Source organism: Dromiciops gliroides, chromosome 2, assembly GCF_019393635.1.
Source record: "Dromiciops gliroides isolate mDroGli1 chromosome 2, mDroGli1.pri, whole genome shotgun sequence".
NCBI classification, from domain to species: Eukaryota; Metazoa; Chordata; class Mammalia; order Microbiotheria; family Microbiotheriidae; genus Dromiciops; species Dromiciops gliroides.
The window spans coordinates 72,583,474-72,606,060 of NC_057862.1; the positions used below are offsets into that span (position 1 = coordinate 72,583,474).

At 37.5% G+C, this 22,587-nt stretch overlaps 1 protein-coding gene across 1 annotated transcript in view; it reads right to left on the bottom strand.

Annotated features, from left to right (window-relative positions):
• ERCC6 (ERCC excision repair 6, chromatin remodeling factor) overlaps nt 1-22,587 on the bottom strand; it is a 106,136-nt gene that overhangs the window by 57,374 nt on the left and 26,175 nt on the right.

Consider the following 22,587-nt stretch of genomic DNA (forward strand, 5'->3'; position numbering starts at 1 on the left):
CATGAAGAGCAGATATATCAATAGAATGGATTAGGCCAAATATCAGTTTTCAAAAGGGAAGAAAAGATTGGACCAGACATCATACATTTCAAAATGGGGGGAAAATGTAAAGAATTAATTGTTCTTTGAGGTTTTTATGACCCCCATCTTTTGGCTAGAATTTAAAAACCCCAGGGAGCACTGGCCTGGGGCTCAGGCGGTGCTCCACCCACTAGTTGTAGCCGTCCCATGGCGCTGGCACCTCACCTGGCAAAATTATAACGACTGGAAGACCAGTGAGGGCAGTCATGTTTGAAGCTGGAACGAAACTCCTCCCTTCTTCTTCCCAGCAGACCCCAGGCTGACCACACACAGCCCCAAGCCAACTGGCTGGCAACCCTGACAGTCACATGACTGCCCTCACTGGGCTTCCAGTCATTATAATTTTGCCAGGCCCATGTCAGTGTCCAAGTGGTGATGATGTGAGGTGCCAGTGCCATGGCGATGGCTACAACCAGTGGGTGGAGCACCGTGCCGTTTGAGGTGGTGCTGCGCCTGAGCCCCAGGCCAGTGCTCCCGGGGTTTTTTAAATTCTAGCCAAAAGATGGGGGTCATAAAAACCTCAAATAACAATTAATTCTATACAAAAAGTAGGTTCTAATAACTACAGGGTAAGAAGTTTATAAGTTAGCACTGGTAAAATTATAGAATGGATTTTTAAACACATTGGGATCATTTAAAAAAGGATGCAGTTTAGTGCTAGAATACAACATGGGTTCACTAACAACTTATTTCCTTTTTGATGATATAATATTATTAGGTTGGTAGATCAGGGAATGCCACAGTTACACTACACTGTAACTTAAGCAAAAATACTTGATGGTCATTCATGTTAACCTTGTGGACAAATGAGTAGGGCTAGATGATAGCACTGCTGGGTAAATTAGCAACTGAACAATAATACCTAAAGCATGATGATAAACTGATTGCTGTCCATATGGAAGAAGTTTCAAAATGTAGGGTACAAGGGGACATTCCATATTATCTAGAATTCCTTCATTTTAGAAACAAGGAAACAACTGCCCAACCAAGTTAAATGTTCTGTCCAAGATGATCAGTTGGGGTGCCAAAGCCAGGTCTGAAATTCAGCCAGTGCATACTACAGTATCTAGAACAGATACTAAAACTTATTTATTAAGTACAGAGCACAAGGAAACATGAAGTTTATGTAAGGAACCATCCTTACCTTCATGGAATTTATAGTCTAGACAGAATCTTAGATAACCACAATAAACAATATTACATGATAACTGCATTAGAAAGGTATAAAATAAAATGTTACACGATATCTAAGGAGGAAGGTTATTACCAAACAAGGAATCAAAAAATGCTTGATAGTGATAACATTTCGATTAGACTTTAGCATAGGACATATTTGAGGAGCAGAGAATAGTCCAATTTGGACTAAAGCACAGAGGGAAGAGGCAAGAAATGTAGGCTAATTCTACAAAGATGGAATGACACCCAATTATGGAGAGGTATAAATGCCAAGGAAAGGAAAATGAATTTTACATGCTAAGCAAAAGGGCACCATTTGTTTTTTGTTTGTTTTTTAAGGAAATAAAATGGCCATTATCTATTCATAATAAAGATTATTCTTACAATAGTAGGAAGACTGGAGTTCTGAAAAGAGAAACCAGAAAATCATTTAGGAAGTTATTGCAATAGTGCAAATGAATGGCAATGATAACATGTACCAAAGTGGTGATAGTGAAAATATAAAGGATAGGATGTATATGAGAAAGTAAAATTTACAGGATATAACTAATTGGATTTGAGAAGTAAAGGTCCCATTTAATTCCAAGATTCCACAATTTAACAAACATAGAAAGAAGAAAATATAATGCTAACATTTTTATTACAATAACTTTTCTAAGTGGCTTTCCATTTCTAATATAAAAATGCTGGACAAAATGCAATTTTTAAATATGTCTTCAAAATGTACCATTAATTTCTTCACTACAATATTGGTCTTAAAGATACTTTTTGTTGTAAGTTAATATAAAGAAAAATTATTATACGACAAGAAACAATGAACTCAAAGAAACTGGAGTAAACTTATATGAACTGATGCAGACAGAAAAGTAGAATCAAAAGGATACAATGACCATAAAAATAAATGAAAATATCACTAGATGACCTTATAATTCAAATTAATGTCATGACCAATATTGATTACAGAGGACTAATGAAATTCTCTTCTCTCAGTAGAAAGTTAAAAGATGATGGGTAAGAATGCCACATACAGTGTCAGACAAGGTCAACATGTCTGTTTTACCTGTTTTTGCTACAATGGACAGATCTATTTGGGGGAGAAGTGACAGTAATATATAGGGGAGAAAACCATCAACAAAACATTAAAAACAAAGATTCACCATAATCATGTCCTCCAATTGTTTTCTGAGTCTCATATCTTGGACAGCTAAGCAGCATGACCTGACATACAAGGCTGCCCTGAGGAAAATATACACAACAGAGGGAAAATACACCTAAATATGCAAAGTGAAAGATACTGAGGAACCCCCGAATCCCAAAGCCACAATACCTGGTAACTAAGTCCATACCTGTTCTTTATACCTCCTCACATAGCATCAACTTCTTTATAAGCTTATTCACAAGAAATAATCAAACAATAAAACTGATAAACTCCTCAGAACCACTGGCCCATAGCTCAGCTACCACACCTTTCTTGCTATGCTAATAAAACTGTAGTAAGGGACCTTATATTTATGTTTTTTCTCCTTAATTCCTATGTGGCTCTTAGATTCCCTATTCAGACAGCCTAAGACCCTTAACCCAAGAGTCTTGGGAATTCCAATACTTACAAGCACAGGGTCCTCAGCTACCATTCAGGGAAGCAAGATGCAGCCTAGCAACAAAGTGCTCTTGCAAGTGCTACAGCCGTATCTACTCTAGACCCAGAAAAGAAAGTTCTCATCACCACAGTCGTCAGCACTGTTAAATGGCTGAATGTCAGAAATTGGTATGACTTTATCAATGGAAATGACATTAAATAAGAAGCATTACCATCTGCTTTGCCACTATACTCTAAGGACCACTGGACTTTTGCATTCAACTTGCAGCTAAAGCCTTCCATGCATGGGCTGTCTCTCTCATTTGAATGTGAGCTCCTTGACAGCTGGGGCTGTCTTGCTTTTCTTACATCTCAGCTTTTAGCACAGTGCTTTGAACATAGTAAGCACTTAATAAATGCTTTATTCATTCATTCCTTCATTCATAAAGCACCATTCCATAAATTATGAATTAAACCAAAACATCACTGTATCAGTAAAGATTCCTTGGTCTCTGGGTAATGCAAACTAGATCATTACCTTAATTTAAAAATCCTGCAGTAACAAGTTTCTACACATATAAAATCACTGTAGAATTATGCATAACTGTATAAGCATCTTTATATTAGAGGAAACAGGCACAGGGTGGTTCAATAAGTTGTCTACATGCACTGAGGGAGCTGATACCAAAGCCAGAATCAGAATCCAGATTGTCTAGTGGCCAAAAAAGTGGAAATGGAATTAGGAAATGTCTCAATTAAGTTACTTTACACAAGAAACGACAGGGCAGCTAATATAAAGAATCAGTAACTTAAGGAGGCTCAGTTATGTTTTGTTTAAATTGGGGTGAAAAAACTTCTAAAAAACCTTCCCATCCCCATGTAAAAAAAATCATATAATAGTCACAGCTGCAACCAAATAAAATGAAGGAGGCATGTTGTTCACTGGCAGCTTTTCTAACTACACAGACTACTATCATATTCAGCCCACCCTCCAAATCTATTGGCATCCTTCTACAAGGAAACTTAGCAATAAAATTAAAATACTGATCAAGATGGAAAATTTGACATGAACATTCCCTACTTTCCCCAAGACACTTGAAGCAAGTTACTAGGCCCCTGACTAGTTTCAGAAAAATAGTTCATCACAAACAACTCTGACCAAGGGACAAAATACTAACACCAAAGAAGTAAACATATGGCATAAACAGTTCAAGTTGCAGTTGTACTGTGTCGAGACTTGTCAGTGCAGATAGTTAAATGGGCTGGAGTAAAAGCTAGCTGCTTTATTTTGAAGCCAGTTTTCCACTATTTGGTACATGCTCAAAGTTACATAAGCATAGCAAGAGGAGGAAAAGGAAACAAAGAAAGCAAAGAAATAACAGTAGTGGTCGCAACATCATGTACAAACACTCTAGAGAGCATTTATAAAATGTACATTGACTGTTTATTAACCCATTTCACTTCTAGTCGACCTTTTGCTATATATTCCATCTTGCCTGTTGTTTCAAAAAACAAACAAGCCTGTACAAGCCGTGTGCCATTTTACATTAAGGATCTCATGCAGAAAAGGACCAACTGCAAAAGAACAACCCATCTACAAACCATACCTTCCCAATTACAAAGAAAAGTTTGATTAAGGCTTTTTTTTTTTTTTAAGGGAAACTTAATTTTCAAAAAGTGCTACTGGTCTAGACTTCAGAGTTTTGCTGGAGCAGATATATGGAAACTGGACAATCTGTCTTCCAATAGGAGCCATCTTGGCTAGAATCCTCTTCCCTCTGTTTTTTTGACCAACCTTAGGGATTATGCTTTTAATAGTATCACTGGGTCAGAGAACGAGCAATTTAATAATTTTTCTCTCACAATACCAAATTGTTTTCCAAAAAGGTCGTATCTGTTCACAGCCTCACCAACAATATTCAAACTCAACTAAAGTCCTACCTTCAACAATAATTGCATTATATAGATAACTATGTGTTCTCAAAGGCAATCCTAGTGCAGAGCAAGTTCTGACAGGTTCAACCAAGCCAGAAAGGCTTCTCATGCCATAATGACCACTCTAGCTAAATCTAAAAAGGTATCAGCAAGAAGGCTAGCCATCAGTCACATCACCTTTGACCTGCTTTGTGTGCACATACCAAGAAGCCATCATTAGTGCAAACAATAAATCCCGAGGAGTACTCATATTATTTGATTTTGCACTAGAAGTTACAGTTATATGTAAAATATGGTCATTCCAACCAAATGGAAATATGCAATGAAAAAATTTAAAACTAAGTCCTTATCTGCTTACTTGCATAATATAACAGGAAAAGATAAGATTACTCTTTTATTTTTGGTGAGGGGCAATTGGGGTTAAGTGACTTGCCCAGGGTCACACAGCTAGTAAGTGTCAAGTGTCCAAGGCCAGATCTGAACTCAGGTCCTCCTGAATCCAGGGCCAGTGCTCTATCCACTGCGTCACCTAGCTGCCCCAAGATTACTCTTAATCTATCCCCACCCCCAGTTCTGGATCAATTTATCTAACTATACAATCTTGGATTTGACTTCTATCCCTCTTTCCCACACAAAAGGATAAGCTACATTAACAAAAACTTTATTAAAACATAGGTAAGTTAAGATTGTAGTTGTTAGAAAGTCATAAAGTATTTATAGAAAGCACAATTTTTAAAAATTTAAATTACTAAGTACTGCACCAAAAGATAAGCCTAAAAAGAAGGGATGACAAAAACATCATTATTGTTGTTTAAAATATTTTAGCAACATAGACTAAACTGTCTTTCCTTTCTTTAAATCTTCAAATGCACACTGGCAATAGCAGAGAGCTTTATCCACAATTTACATGCTCATATCACACCACAGTAAACCAAGCATAACTGGATGGTCTGGGACATCATCTAAAATCATTAAAGCTTTAAAAGCAATGATGTTGTCTTCACAATATTTTTCAACAGCTGGGCTAAAATAACTTGAAACCCAGTCTCTGAAAACAGCTTTAGTTACCCAGGCTTTTTCATCTGACTGCCAAAGAATTAGAAGCGATATATGGTTGTAACCTCTCTGAGCACAAGGTTTAAGACCAATAACCAAGCCCTGGTTTTCATTTAAATTCCCCTTCTGCATTACTCCCAATAGGAGTGTTAAAAGATCCTTGGACACTTTAAATCTGGGCGGTGTCTTTTCTTAGAAATGTCAAGTTCTTGGGGCAGCTAGGTGGTCCAGTGGATAGAGCACCAGCCCTGGAGTCAGGAGGACCTGAGTTCAAATCCTGCCTCAAACACTTAATACTTACTAGCTGTGTGACCCTAGGCAAGTCACTTAACCCCAACTGCCTCACCAGAACATTACCTTGTCAAGATCTTTTGGGCTCCTGACTCTGTCATCCAGTTTATTAGCTTTCAGTCATCTGTGCTAATATCGAACTTCTTTAAGTCAACAGACTCCTAAGTCTAACCACTCCTCCAGTTCTGGATTGATCTATTTAACTATATGATCATAGAGTCTTTTTCTCTTCCTCTTTCACACAAGAACAGAATAAGTTATTAACTACTTTGTTAAAATCTAGTAAACTAAAGCACTCCCCTATCTGCTGGTCTAATTGTTATTGTTCAGTAATGTCCAACTCTTCATGACCCTATGAATACCAATACTGTCCATATGGTTTTTCTTGGCAAAGAAACTGGAGTGGTTTGCCATTTCCCTCTAAAGCAAATTAAGGCAAACGGAGGTTAAATGATTTGACCAGGGTCACACAGCTAGTATATATCTGAGGCTGGATGTGAAACCAGGTCTTCCTGACTCCAGGCTCAACACTATCTACTGAGCTACCTATCTGCCTTCTGGTTTAATAACCCTGTGCAAAAAAAAAAAAAAAAAAAAAAAAAAGGAAATAAGGTTAAATCTATCATAACCAGTTCTTTTAGCTTTTTAAAATTATGTATCTAACCACCAAAGAATACATTTCCATATACAAAGTGGAATATAAAAAAGGATTGAACATAAAACCACACATCTTCATGATATAAAGTTTCTTTTCCTTTTAAATATATACTAAATTCACCATTACCCCTTACTTATTTTTTCTTCCTCTTCACCCTCCCCCCTCTCCAATTTTAAAAAACTTGTTCTTGATTAATTCATTCTGGCTGTATGTAATCACCACCTCTTCTTTTACACATTAACTAAACAACTCTTTAATGACCCACTACAGACTTTTGTCATCAAAGTCATGCTACTATGCTAAAATGTGCAGACTGCTTTCTTCCCCATTTTGAAAAACAGCCCAGTGTCTCCTGTCCCAGGTAGTCATCATATGCAATAAGGAATTTTTTAAGTAGAAAAAAAGCATCCAAAAAAAAAATCTGAAAATATATGCAAGGTTCCACATCTGTGTACCCATCCCCCACCTCTGCAATGGAGTGGGATGAAGTGTTTTCTCATATTTTCTATGTCTTTTCTTCAGAGCTAAGCTTGTTCTTTGTAATTCTACTTTATTTTCAATTTATATTATCTTTCAAGTTTAGAGGAAAATAATTCTACTTTTTCATACTAGCATTTAAAATCCAAAAATGCATGGGAACAGTAAAGCTCTTAGCAGCTTTTAATTCATAAAGTAAATGGCAACCTGGACAATTATTTACGTAAGAAACCAATGTCTAATCTTACTTTATATGTGACAAAAGCTAAAGAGTAAGTAATCAAACTTTAGTCTCCCGTGGAAAGAAGTATAGCTCCTTTTATTATGTGTATATATGAAAGCAGTAACAATAATTGTTAATTGCTCCCTCAACTACTGATAATATATTAATATGTAGATTCTTTAATACTAAAAACAATGAACCTTAATCAGACTATGAAGAAAATTCACCTTATTTGAGAACAGATAAATGGATATTGATAAATGAAAAGGCCATTTCATTATTCCTACCACTAATAATAATGATCTGACATTTACTTGACAAATACAGTTATTTTTCCAAATATCTGATCATTTTAACTGATCAGGATTTTCATAAAAACACACTGTTCGGGGCAGCTAGGTGGCACAGTGGATAGAGCACCAGCCCTGGAGTCAGGAGTACCTGGGTTCAAATCTGGCCTCAGACACTTAACACTTACTAGCTGTGTGACCCTGGGCAAGTCACTTAACCCCAATTGCCTCACTTAAAAAAAAAAAACACACTGTTCAAGCATCTTAAAGATCATGGGATCATAGGTTTATTAGTGAAAAGAACTTCAGAGTACATCTAGTTCAATCCTCTCATCATACAGAAGAGGAAAGTGAGGCCCAAAGAAGTCAAGTGATTTCCATTTATCCATTTTTAGTATAAGTCACTATGTCTTAATCAAGAGAGATGCTTTACGGGGCAGCTAGGTGGCACAGTGGATAGAGCCTTGGATTCAGGACGGCCTGAGTTCAAATGCGGCCTCAAGACACTTTATACTTACTAGCTGTGTGACCATAGGCAAGTCACTTAACCCCAATTGCCTCACCAAAAAAAAAAGAGAGAGAGAAAGAGGCTTTATACTTACAAATTAAACGCTATCAAATGAAATAATATTTATAAAATCCTATGCTTCTAGCACATAGTACGTGATAAATAAATGCTTGTTCCACCTCCTCTTCCACCCTATTCTGAAAAGTTTCAAAGGTTTTAAATGAAAAATTAAAATAAATATGATTGGCAACATCTTCAAACATATGCCAAGTAAGAAAGATTCAATCAAAAAATTAGTTTCCATCAAGAATATCCCAGAAAGATAATAAAGATTTTAATTTACATTATTTTTCTTTTTAAATAAATTTTTATTAATTTTGTTAACATAGCTAATTTCCTGCTATGCCTTTCCCTCATCCCAGAGAGACACCCTCCCTACATTACAAAGAATGTTTTTAAAAAGAAAAAAAATCAGCCAAACAATTACTAAGTAGCAAAGCAAAGATCTGAACTGAAGTTCTCTGAAGCCCATCCAGTACTCTTGCCACTACACCAGAGGTACTTCTGTTCTCAAAATTGTTTGGAACTCTTCAAGTAAGAGTAACATGATTTTGATCAATGCCAAGTATGGGAATTTGTCAAATTTAAGTTTTAGACTCAATAAACAGTTTTACCAAATATTAATTTTAAAGTATTTTTCACATTTTAAAATTCCCAAAGCACCCCCTTTCTTACTGCTTAAAAGATAACTACCTCTTTTCATTGCCAAAGCATACCAACTCTGTAAAATACAGTATTTGAAAATCTCAAATTAGATTTTGTCAACTTTAAATATTTGTCTGCAACTTACCCTTCACCAGAAATGTAAATATTTTCAGAAAAACAGTTAAGTTTTAGAATCTTTCTCCCTACCTCCATCAGATCCTGGGACTTCATTCCTGGGATCCAAGGTTCTCATAGGTAAGCCTTTACCTTGGTATTACTTGGAACCAGTAGTCCATGCCTCTTCCCAATCATCTCTATGCCAGCCCCCTTTCCAGCTCCCCTTTATACAATATGTTCATCCATTAGAATGTAAGCTCTTTGAGGGCAGATACTATCTGCCTTACTTGTTATCTGCATCCCCAACTCTTAGCACAGTATCTGGCACATAAAGCATAGTAAGGGCTTACTATCTATGTACTCATTAAGAAGATACACACATAATTTCTTATAACAACCCAAAGAAAAATTATCTGCTTTCCTATATATCAAAGTGCAAAAATACTGAGTAATATATTTAAATAATACATCAATTAAAAATGAATGTATAGTATTCAAAATAACAATGAGTTCATATAATATGCTATTTGATGACCTTACTACTATATAGCTTTACTTTTATGTTGTTAAGGATCACTGACCCAAGAGCAGTTTAAATCTGCATTGGTTGTGAAAAAAAGCTATACATCATGCAGTTAAATCATTCTTAATACAGTATTATATTAAGATAGCAAGCTCATTTTCCACTTATTGCAATACCCAAGAAAGAAATCCTACAACGAGAAGCACAGTAATGAGTACAATTTGATTTTTAAAAAATATATTCAGGCACCAAGCTGGGTATTTAATATAGTTTGAATTTCTGTGGTGTAATATGTTTTCTATTTCAGACAGCTAAGAATCCCTTAAAGATGATTCTAATTTACTAAATTGAGATACTCAGTGTTTTATTTTTCTTATCTGCCTTTTTATGGTCTATCTGGGTGGGTTTAATTGGTACATACTAGCAGATGAAATACACACAGTTAGTAGCATAGACCTTACATAGTAAATTAAGACTGATGCAGACAATTATGCACTTGAGCTTAGAATGAAAGGTGTGTTCATCCAGTGAACCAGAATCAGTCTTCATTTGTGTCTTAGCTTTGTCATTTAAAAGAACAGTCAACCTCCTCTCTAAGAAAATGTCCTTAAGGGAATATCTGACTCTTTTTTCCCCTCCTACCTTTAAAATACAATTCCCTAAAAGCACAAAAATGTTATTAGTAGTAGAATTTCTTTGGACAAAAATGAATTTTAACAGAAACTGGTCACACAGAAAAGTACCACCTTTTAAATTTGTTTTTATCTTTCTGGCTAAATATGGTCTTAGAAAATTTGCTATATCCAAGTTTCTAAAGATCAATTTGTTTTAAAATGAGTAAGGAAGTCAGGAATTACAAAATTAAGTTGGGTCTTTGATTTTAAAAAGACACAATCAGATTGACTGAGGCAAATATAGTCCCCTAAATTCATATAAATTGGATACTGTTTCTTCATTATCCTATTACATTCATTATCATATGAAAACTGCTAGAGATAAACATTATAAAGATTTTATTAAAATCTTATGATTATGCAATGCAGGTTATTCATCTTCGTGATTAATATTAATCATGATAACTCAAAAAATAGACTGAGGTAGTTTCCAAAAGCAAAATGAAGATTACATAAAGGAGCTATCACTGAAGGTTTTGTGAACTTTCCTTAGAGTTAAAAAATAACTTGGTAGGGTTCATATTTAAACTTCCTTTTGTCAATGCAGAATTATAGACATAATAAAGTAAGATTAATTAAGGCAATTAGAAGCTTTTAAAAATACCATGGATACAGCCAGCTCCAACAAAACTGTTTAATTTTCAGTATATGTATTTACACTTCAAAAATCAGCAATCACTTCAAATCAGGGCTTTATTGTTACTGATTGTCTAGATTTAAGGAAGTGTTAATAATACAGATTAAACTTAAAAGCATGTGCATGCATTTCCCTCCTCACCTCCTCACCTCCTCACCCCAACATTGTTACTAAACATTCACCAGCATACTTCTCCCTGTATTGCTATATAAACCTTACTTAAGGCTCAGGACTATTAGTAGAAGGCTCAGGGAATGAAGTCATCACCAGACTGGAGGCCTGGTGGCTGCAAGATAACAAACAATAACAATCCTAATAATAGACATTTAAATAGGACTTTAAGATTTACATAGTATTTGACATTCGTTTTCTCATTTGAGCCTTACAACTGCCTTGGATACAATGGTGTCATAAACTGGTACCAAGTGCTTCTTATTCTTGAGTCCTTTCAGTCATGTCTGACTCTGTGACCCCATTTGGAATTTTCTTGGCAGATTCTAGAGTGGTTTTGCCATTTCCTTTTCTACTGCATTTTACACACGAGGAAACTGAGGCAAACAGGATGAAGTGACTTACCCAGGCTCACATAGCAGTAAGCTTCTGATGCCAGATTTGAACTCAGAAAGATGAGTCTCCCTGACTCCAGGCCCAGCACTCTTATCCACTGCATCCCCTAACTACCCCAGTGCTCATTATTTATTAAATTATGATTTCCTGTTGTTTGAAAAAACTTTCAGTTTTATGTCGACCTTTGATGATCTCTGAATCCGTTCTTTCGTACCCTTGTCACCATAATTCAGGGCTCTCTCGAACCTTATTTCTGGACTATGATAACCGTGTGCGAGAATCTGAAGGGACGTCACATGGAGGAGCAATGGCCAAGCACCAATTCAGGGTTGATGGCAAGACAAACTCCACACTGATCAGAACCATCCAAAAGCGGTGTGGGTCACCATGGAGGTCTTCGGGCTGAGGGTCGGGGACCATTAATTGGAAATTGATGATCAGGATTCCTTTCATGCACACTTGGCCACTATGGTCCCAATCATGTGCATCCATGACCATTACAACAGACTGCAAACTGACCTGCCTGCCTCTCTAACATCACCTAGCTCTGTGAAATCGTATGACTCGCTCTCTCAAGTACCCCTTTTTACACACACACACCCCTTCACTGGCTCCCCATCACTAATGAATAAAACCCAAATTCCTTAGCTGATATTCAAGGTCCTCCACAAACAGGTTCTCATCTATTCCACCTCCCACTATTTTCCCACATGAAGCCTATACTCCAGCCAAACTGGACTGACTTAAGCACTGCTCCTTGATCTTTAAAATAATTTGTCTATTTGATTTTTGAGTCCCAAATTTTCTCCCTTCCCCACCCATTGAGAAGGCAAGCAATATGATACCCGTTATACATGCAAAGTCATCTGTGTTGCTCCCCCAAAAGGTAAGAAAAATAAAGTGAACAACAATCTGCTTTAATCTGCACTTTAAAAAGTTTACCAGTTCTCTCTGGGAGTGAACAGAATTTTTCATGATGAGTCCTTCAAAATTTAGTCATTGTTCTCTGAAGACTCATTGCACTTTCTCAGGCTTTTGCTCATGCCAGTCCCTCTGCTGAGAAAGTCCATTTCCCCATTCTCGTCTGCAGAAATCCTATCTTTCTTCTAAGATTCAAACCCAAATGTTATCTCCTCAGAGATACTCGCATCAACCCACACAGAAGTGACAGATCCTCTGTACTACTACTGAACTTCATTTGTGCTTCTCATAAGGTAATTGTCACTCAGTACCTAGCATCATCACACAGACATATGTGTGTATGTATGTATATCTATGTACATCTAAAGTCAAAGAAATCGTTGACTTGGGGGGTAGGAAACAGCTCTGATACTGATACTCCACACCAGGATGCTACAACCTCCTACCCCTATGCAGACCCCTAAAGAAGTCCTGGCAGTCCTCCTGCAGTGGTTCAGTCTTGATTAGGCTATACACACACAGGCACAAATATGAAAGTCAGAACAGCCACTGAACAGCCAGAGGTTTTTCTCAGGGCCAGGACACTAAATAGAGACAGAGCTGTGTGACCTTAGAGAAGTCATTTCAGCTCCTGTAAAAGGAGGAAAGAGGCTAAATGATCTCCAAGGTCCCTGCCAGCTCTAAATCTAAGATGCCTGCAGCGTGCTACCCAAAGAGCCTCAGAGTCTGGGGAAAAGACTCCACACAAAGTGGTCTTGCATGTAAATACTTCTGGTTCCAAGCTTTGTCTCAACCCGAACTCAGGCTCTGATCAGAGACAAAGGTTGGTCCGACCAGTGGAAATGATTCCATGATAACTCACACCCAATCACTAGTCCCACCAGGCCATTAAGAGTTTCCCCCACCTCTGACTATTAGAACAAAGTTATCAATGACTTAACACAGTTTTGTGGACAACAAAACACCGTGATTACAGTTTACTGGTAGTAAGCAATCAAGAAATAATTACTGAATGTAGCACTTGTCAGTACTCGCCAACTCAAATATATACAAGAAGATAGACGACAGATTGTGAAATCAAGAAAAATATTCTATGATCAATAGTGTCCTAGATCCTACACAGATCTCCATACCATGTTAATCAAATTCTATGCTCTAGCACTGGATCAGCTGACTTCTCAAAAATCAATCAATCAACCAATCTCTCCCTCCCTCCCTACCCCACCTCTGTTTTCCTCTCATGAATGCTGAGCAGCTATGTGCTGAGCCACTGCACCACCTTGTGATTACACCTGGAAACTGCACTTTGCCCAGCATCTCAGGGTCTGAAAAAGATAATTTGTTCTTAAAAGCTACAATTCCTTTTTCTTCTGACCCATAGGTATCATTTCATCCCCCCACTCCCGGCTTCCACAATCACCACAAAATATAACCCAGGACAGGGGTATGTACACCAAAGCCGGGAAGTCCATCTGAAGCTAAACAATACCACGCAGTCAAAGTTTGATATGGGAGAGCCTGAAAGATTAGGTTAATACCATCCTCTAAAACCAATAGAGCTAAAACTGCCTGGATGTCCCACCTTAAGTTTGGCATGAATATGGCGAGCCCCCAGAAGTGGGGGGCACAACAGACTGCCTAAGATGGGGAGGAGAGGGCAAACTAGTCCAGATCAGAAACAGAAGAGGTCAGTGTTGATAAGCAAGTGGGTCAGCATAATGGGCACTTAACTTCTAGTCTAGTAGAGGTAAGGAGACCCAGTCTAGAAACAAAACTTTTTTTTGGGGGGGGGGGCAGCATCAATAAGAACATTTGTTATGCTTTACTATTCATTTTTGTTACAAGAGTTTTCTTTTATTCCCAATGAGGGAAAATAGAAGAGAAAAATATTTTCTGTTAATTACAAAAACTTTTTAAAGAACACATTCATCATACTTTCTCAAGAAACTTTTGCTAAAAAAAAGAAATTTCTGCTCTATATGCATCATTCAGTTGATTCTCTACCCATATATCCTCTGCGATATGTATATATTTAATGTTAAAAGGATTAAGGCAATTTTGATATGCAAACTTTACATCAAAACTTCTTAAACTGTGTATCATGACCCCATATGGGGAAGCATAACTGAATGTGAGGGTCACAAAAAATTTGGCAAAGGCAAAAGGTTATGTATACTAATTTTATATACCTGTATATCCAGGGTCATGTAAAAATTTCTTGGGTGAAAAGGGGTCGTGAGCAGAAAAAGTTTAAGAAGCCCCCGTCTACATAAACCAGACACTTTGAGAGGCAAGGGTTACATGAATGTATATACCACAGTATATTATAATCAGAAAAGAAAAGCAAGCAGGTAACCCATATTTAAAAGGCTGCACTGAAAAGTGAATACAGAAATAAAAGTCAAACATCATTTGAGGTTTGAGGATTTATGTTTAATCTGAACTAAAAATAACGACCATAACCCTACCCAGGAGAGAAAACGAACCCATGCTCTTTGAGCCCTATAATCTAGGGAATAGTTACCAATTCCTCTTGCCTGAAGAACACTGATAACTTAGTGAAGGAGGAGCAGAGGGGAGAGGGGAGAGATGGCAGAAAATAAGCACTCCCAGTTGTCAGGGCAATTTAGACATCTTGAAGTTTTGTTCAGAAACCATGAAGGTCCCATTGTCGCAACCACAAGCCCTTTAGTACGGCAGAAGCTACTAATAGTGACTTCAAGGTTGCTACTGCAAATCACCAACCTTTACAGGAGAAGTGCTCCTTTGTTTTTGTTTTGTTTTTTAAAATAAACACACACACACAAAGTTTCAGTTCCATAAATCCATCCCCAGGATTTATGGTAGACTCTGTTCGGTGAGGAGACTCCAGAATAATGTACAGGACTAAAGAATAAATGCGAGAGACTCAGGTGGAGACCTAGTGTTCTTATTCAAACCCTATACCCATGTCAAAATAGCAACATTAGTCCAAAACAGATTAAAAAGGGGAAAATGTTTCCCTCATCAGCTGATGAATCACAGAGTAGCAACAAGGCAGAATTTTCAGAAAACGCAAGAAATTAATGCACCTCTCAGGATAAGCAATTTATTTCTCTCATCAAAAAGATCAATATTTGAGGAAAATACAATTGATCTCAACATTTAACTTTTTAAGTTTGGGATTTATATGAATACATGTCCAAATCTAAATTCTGATGTCAAGGACTTCACCTTAGTTTTCCCAGGACCCCTAAAAGCTACTCCCTAACACATACATTCATGAAGTCAAGATGAAAATGAATATGAATCAATATGACCTTGTATATCAAATGAGGAATGAACAAAAACAGCATATCTAAGGTAATAATGAAAATGAAGAAAACTTTATTTTTTCTTCACATATAAAAGGAAATAACATGCATATGGAATATCTGATCTTCAAATCCACTAAGCAGCCTTGATTTTATATCATTGTTATGATAAATTATATTTTATTAAACTATTCCCAATGGTCACATATTACCTCAAATACCAAACATGTGTATTTTGTTAAGATTTTATTTGGTACCTAGGATCATGTTCCTAGAGGTCTAATATAAAATTCTTATACCTCTATTTTCTTATTGCATATCAATATTTTAAGAAAAAGCCATGTCTAGCATCTTTTATCAAAGGGTGCAAAACATTAACAATGGGACTGTTAGCACAAAATAATGACTCAAAAAATAGTCTTCCCCTAACGAAAACAAGTCAGACATAAATAACTGCCTATAAAAATAAGTAACATGGTATATGAGTTAAGTCAAGAAAGCCAGACCTGAAGTTCTGCACCAACACATAAAGCTGTGAACATGGTCAAGTTACCTAACCACTCAGTACCTCAGGTAATACTTTACATCTATAAGTTTCAGGTGAGTTGCAGATATTCATGATGAAAGCCATTTCCACACATGGAGTTTCACAGACCCCTGAAACAAGAAGTCTGGACAAAAATTTAAAATAAAAACTTATTGGAATAGTTCTGGCAATGGGTGGCTATATCAAGAAAAGATTCCTGGAGAAGATAATTCTTGAACTTCAAATTACAAGAGGAAGGTATGAAATTCAGTACAAAGAAGTCATTGTGTCATACATTTGGGAAAGTTATGAAATAATATGGTCCCAGAAATAGGATGAGATGAGAGGGCAGAGAGGGAAGGGGAGATCTAAGCCTTGGAGAGATGCTATAGATGTAAAGCAGCTGATTATAATAAATGTATGTGGGGAAATAAGTTTAACAATAGTAGACACCTGGCTAGGTGGCTCAGTGGATAGAATACTGGATTCAGGAGGATACTTACGAGCTTTGTGACCCTGGGCAAGTCACTTAACCCTCATTGCCCCGCAAAAAAGCAAACAAACCAAAAACAATAGTAGACACCAAAAATGTGTCTTAGATGAATCTTAAGTTTTGGAGGCATGTAGGATAAGACTGATCACTTGCCACATTTATAGCGATGGCCTACCAAGTTTAAGGCAGAAATAAAGACATGAAGTTAGAAACAGCCTATAAAAAAAAGACTTGGTCCTTCTCAGAAAAAGAACATTCTACGGTGAAAATATATTTAAGAACCGCACACTTTCAATCCTTAGAGTTTACAGTGCAGGGCTAAAAGAATACTTCCCCCAGCTTGATGAAATGGGCTTTTTTGGACATATATTTCTAAAGTTTAACATTTATGAAAAAACTCATTTTCTGCATTTCAAAATGTGTGGCTTTATACTGATCATTTATCACCAAACCATTGCTAAGTTAAGTAATCCTAAAGGTCTTTTTTCTCACCAAAGGGAATACTGCTATAATTTCAACCAGCTAGCTACATAAAAAGCTGAAAAACTACATGGAACAAAGCATAAATAAAAGCAAATTATATTTCTAAAATGTTCTTAATACACTTCTCAATTCTGAATATTTTATTTTCTTATTGCATCTCCCAAATCGAAAGGTGTCTAGGGGTGTTAGTGTAAACATTCCACTATGGACAGCTGCAGTTTAATAGCCATAATAATCATAGTTGTGAAATTTTAAGACAAGGAATGGTTTGGTGGCAATTAGAGTTACTGGCATTTCTGAAATGCATTTAAGATATTATTGTAACTTTAACAAAAAAATCTGTCTCGGATATGGCTATGATAGTTTTGTTTTACAATTTTAACATTATGAACAAAATCTATTTCGTTGAATTTAAGCAAGCATATTAAAAAGTTTTCTTGGGGCAGTTAGGTGGTACAGTGGAGAGAGCACTGGCCCTGGATTCAGGAAGACCTGAATTCAAATCCGGCCTCAGACACTTAACAATTACTAGTTGTGTGACCCTAGGCAAGTCACTTAACCCCAATTGCCTCACCAAAAAACAAAAAAAATAGATGAAATAGGCAAAATGATAATAAAATTCATTAAAAAAAAAGGGGGGGGCAGCTAGGTGGCACAGTGGATAAAGTTAGGTGGTACAGTTCTGGAGTCAGGAGGACCTGAGTTCAGATCCGGCCTCAGACACTTAACACTTACTAGCTGTGTGACCCTGAGCAAGTCACTTAACCCCAATTGCCCCACAAAAAAAAAAAGTTTTCTTCACAGAAGACCTACTCTGCTGCCTCATTACAGAATGGAGGTGATTCTGGGTTATCAAAGGCTATGAAAAACAGCAATAAGGCACAAGCTCTATCAGGTTCTAAGATGCCAAAAATATTTTAATACCCACACAGGTGAAATCACAGATCCTTGAAACAGTGAAGTTTAATCATGAATTAATCAAAATAATGATCTATTCTTTAAAAATTAATTTAATAAGGAACACAGGTTTTCATTAAGACCATTATTTTTTCTTTACTAAAAATCTCCACAAATGTTTTCATTGCTTATTCATATCTTAGTGACATTCCATAACTCAACCACAAATGCTTCTATTAGAAGGGCTTACTGGTACAGGATGGGCCTTTTTTATGTCACATGCTTTAAAATTTTCAGATCCTTCCTTTTGACACAAAAGAAGGTTTGTAAAAAAGGTAACTGCTCTCTCCAAAGTCTATAACTCAATTCAATATGCATTGAACAATAATTTATGGGGGCAGCTAGGTGGCGCAGTGGATAAAGGACTGGCCTTGGATTCAGAAGGACCTGAGTTCAAATCCAGCCGCAGACACTTGATACTAGCTGTGTGACCCTGGGCAAGTCACTTAACCCTCACTGCCCTGTGCGCACGCACGCACGCACGCACGCACGCACGCACGCACGCACACACACACACACACACACACACACACACACACCCAATAACTTATAAAACTGCTACTACTTGAAAAGGGATTGTTTTACACTCTGAAGTAATTGGGGAACTAAAGAAACATAAATAACTCTGATTAGAGGGGAAATAAGTGCAAAGGAGAGGTCCAATCAAAGGACTGCATAAAAAGTGAAAATAGAAGGAATCAACTGAGAAGAGGAGGCTGGTATCACAGAAGGCTTCACGAAGAAAAAGGGCCCTTGAAGGGAGGAATGCCAACAGATAAGGACAACAAAGCAGGAAAGGGAGTCATCACAGGCAAGGGGTATGGCATGAACCAAGGCTTGGAGATGACAGAGTACATGACTAGAAGGAGTGGAACAAACAGAACATGGAGAGGAATAGTATAAATTATACTGAAACCAGATTATGAATAACCCTGAATGAAAGGGAAGTTTATATTTTATTGTGTAAACATTTACGTCGTGCTTTAAGGTTTGTATGTTTAACTCATTTGATCTTCACAACCACTCTGGGAAGTAGGTACTGCTACTGTTCCCATTAGAAGAGAAAACTGAGGCTGAGAAAGGTTAAGAGGCTTACTCTAGGACACACAGCTGCTAATAAGCGTCTGGGGCAGGATTCAATCTCTGGCCTTCCTAACTCGAAGTCCAGCCCTCTACCATTGTGCCTTAGCAGGCTATGGAAGTCACTGAAGGTTTTGGAATAGGAAAAAGATACCAGGAAGATTTCTTGGGAAGATTTCTCAGACACTAGTATGAATGAAAGACTGGAAAGAAGACAGACTAGAGAAAAAAAATTAGGAAAATCCGGGTGAGAAAAGGTAACAGCCCGAATCATGGTGATACAGTGGTAGAGAGGAGTCAAATATGGGAGGGGGGCGAGGAGGAGAGGGAGAGAGAAAGAGAGGGAGGGAGGGAGGGAGGTAGAAATACAGATTTGGAAGTTATCTGCATAGAGGTAATAACTGAAGCCATAGGAGTAGATAAAAGGAAAAGTATTGGGGGGGGGGAAGAAATTAAGGACAAAATCTTAGGCTACACCCAAGCATGGAAAGAAAATGAGGAACCACCAAAAGAAAGAGAAAAAGAGTGATCAGAGGAACAGAATAAGAATCATGAGAGTAGTGTCACAGAAGCCAAGGGAATTGAGGCAATCAAGAAGTAGAGTCAAATTCCTCAAAGGACAAAGAGAATGAAAACAAATAGGTCATTAGTATTGGTGATAAGGAAATCACTAGTGACCTAGTTAAAAGAAACCATATTGCAAAAAGCTGAGGACTGAGTGGTTGAAAAGAAGAGAAAGCAGTAAGTAAAAACTACTTTTAATAGAAAACTGACGGTGAAGAGAAAGAGAAAATGGAATAATAGCTTGAGCAGAGAACAGTAAAGCCAAGGTTTCAACTGTTTAGTTGGGAGAAAAATACTGGTCCAGGGAGATGGGTAATGACAACCACCAAAAGACACCTCTGTGGCAAACCCCAGCATGGCTCACAAAGGTTCCAGGTCTATCCACCGGCCCTCTCTGGAATGAGAGGCCACATAGCCCTCCAAGCTGTGGCTTCCATATGAAGATGCAACATCTACTCCATCCTCCGTCCCATGAGCTGCCCACCATGCTATCTGCAAAATCAGAATCTACACAGTCTTCTAGCACCACCGAATGCCCTCACAGGTAGAAGCCACACCAATATAGACAAAGGAGTCAACACTCCACTGTTTCCCTGGCTTCAGTCAAAGCCCCACTAACTGTAGTTAAGTGTTCCTCAGGGTTCTGTCTTGGGCCTTCTTTTCATCTCCTTCTATACTGCTTCACTGGGTGATACCCCCTCTATGCTGATGATTCTCTACTCTAGCCTTCCTGCCCTAATCTCTACTTAACTCCAGTCTTGAATCTCCAACTGCTTTTCAGACATCTTAAACTCAGTATGTCCAAAATAGAACTCATTATCTCTCCCCTTAAACCTTCCCAATTTGCCTAACTTCCCTATTTTTGTAGAGGACAACACCATCCTCCCAGTCCCTCAGGCTCACAACCTAACAGTCATCCATACCCTCTCATCCCCACATCCAATCTCTTCTCGAAGCCTGTGGATTTCACCTTTGTGACATCTCTCAAATATGCTCCCTTCTCTCCTGACACTGCCACCACTGGTATAGGCCCTCATCACCTCACACTTGGACTATTGCAGTAATATGCTGGGGGGGGTGGGGGGGGGTCGGCCTGCTTCAAGGCTCTCCCTACTCCAATCCCTCCTCCAATGAGCCACTAAAGTGATTTTCCTAAAGTACAGATCCAATCATGTCACCTCCATGACTCCATAAATTTCAGCGGCTTCCTATTGCCTTCCAGGAGCAAATACAAAATGCTGTTTGGCATTCAAAATTCGTTATAAGCTAACCCCCTCCTACCTTTCCAGGCTTCTTAAACCTTCCTCCCTAACATGTACTCTTCAATCCAGTAACACTGGCCTCCTGATTGTTCCACAAACCAGACTCTCCATCTCTCTACTCCAGGCATTTTCTTTGGCTTTCCCCCATACGTGAAACACTTTTCCCTCCTCTGCTCCAACTACTGACCCAACTAAAACCCAATCTTCTAAAGGAAGCCATCCCCATTCTCTCTTGGTTTCAGTGCCTTCCCTCTGTTAATTACTTCCTATTTATCCTGTAAATAACTTGCTTTGTAGATATCTGTTTGCAAGTTGTCTCTCTCATTAGATAGCAAGCTTCTTGAGAGCAGGGACTGTATTTGCTTCTTTTTGTATTCCCAGTGCTTAGCACAGTGCCTGGCATGTAGTAGGTGCATAATAAATGTTTACTGATTGATTTATATAGGATGTACTATATACTATACATGGTGCTTTGTATATAGTAGATATTTGAATGCTCTTTCCATAGTCCAGTAGCTGGGGAGAGACTAAAGTAGAATGAGATAGAGGACTATTGATACAGCAGGGTCTCAGTGGTAAAAAGTTCAAAGGTATAAGCAAAAAGACTGGAAGTAAGAAGGAAAAGACAGAGGAAGAAAAGGTAAGCTCCAAAGCTCGTATCCCAAGTTATTTTAGTGGTCATTTTGAAATAACTGAAAAAAATTATACTGTACCTATTTTAAAGTATTAGTAAATATTTAAATCTGACACAGGTCTTTAACCTCTCTAGATGACAGATCAGGAATATCAAAACTAATAAGCAGAACTTCTAAACAATAAAGTACCACATAAAACTTAAGCTATTATTCACATAAAATTTAGGTTATCACCACCACCACAACCATCATCATCAGTTAGCCAGGCCAATGAAAGGGTAAGGTAAACGCAGTGAGTTAATTTTCCTTGCCTGAACAAATGTTTATTTGCAACACTGATTTCATATAACTTTAAAGTACTGAATAAGTATGCCAAAGTTCTGTTTAACCATATCTATACACACTAATGAAATTACTTTGATATTAAAGAAAGTTTTTTCTCAAAGAAAAAATGAAAACCATAAGGAAAAAGAAATTCAATACTTCCCTTCTATATTTTCTAAATATATTTCTGTAACTAACAGTTCTTTATAATTCAATAGGTAACATCTTTAAAATTAAACCCTAGCAATTACTCACTTACTTGGAGTTGTGGGAACATGAGAGACTCTACATAAAGTGAATTTCTCAGATACCAGAAACCTTCGTCTTTAAGTGCCACAATCAGTATTTTATCCATTTTTTTATAAATTTTTTTCCAAAATGACTATGTTTCTCTGCTTTCTTAAGCCGAGGATGTGGAACATAGCTAAACTTTTTTCTTAGTAACTCAAGGTTCTTGTCCTTACCACCACTTTTCTCGACTGGGAAATGAAGAGACCAACAAAACGCTCTCTAGACACCCTTTAAGTCCCACCCAAGTCTGTGACCCAATGATCA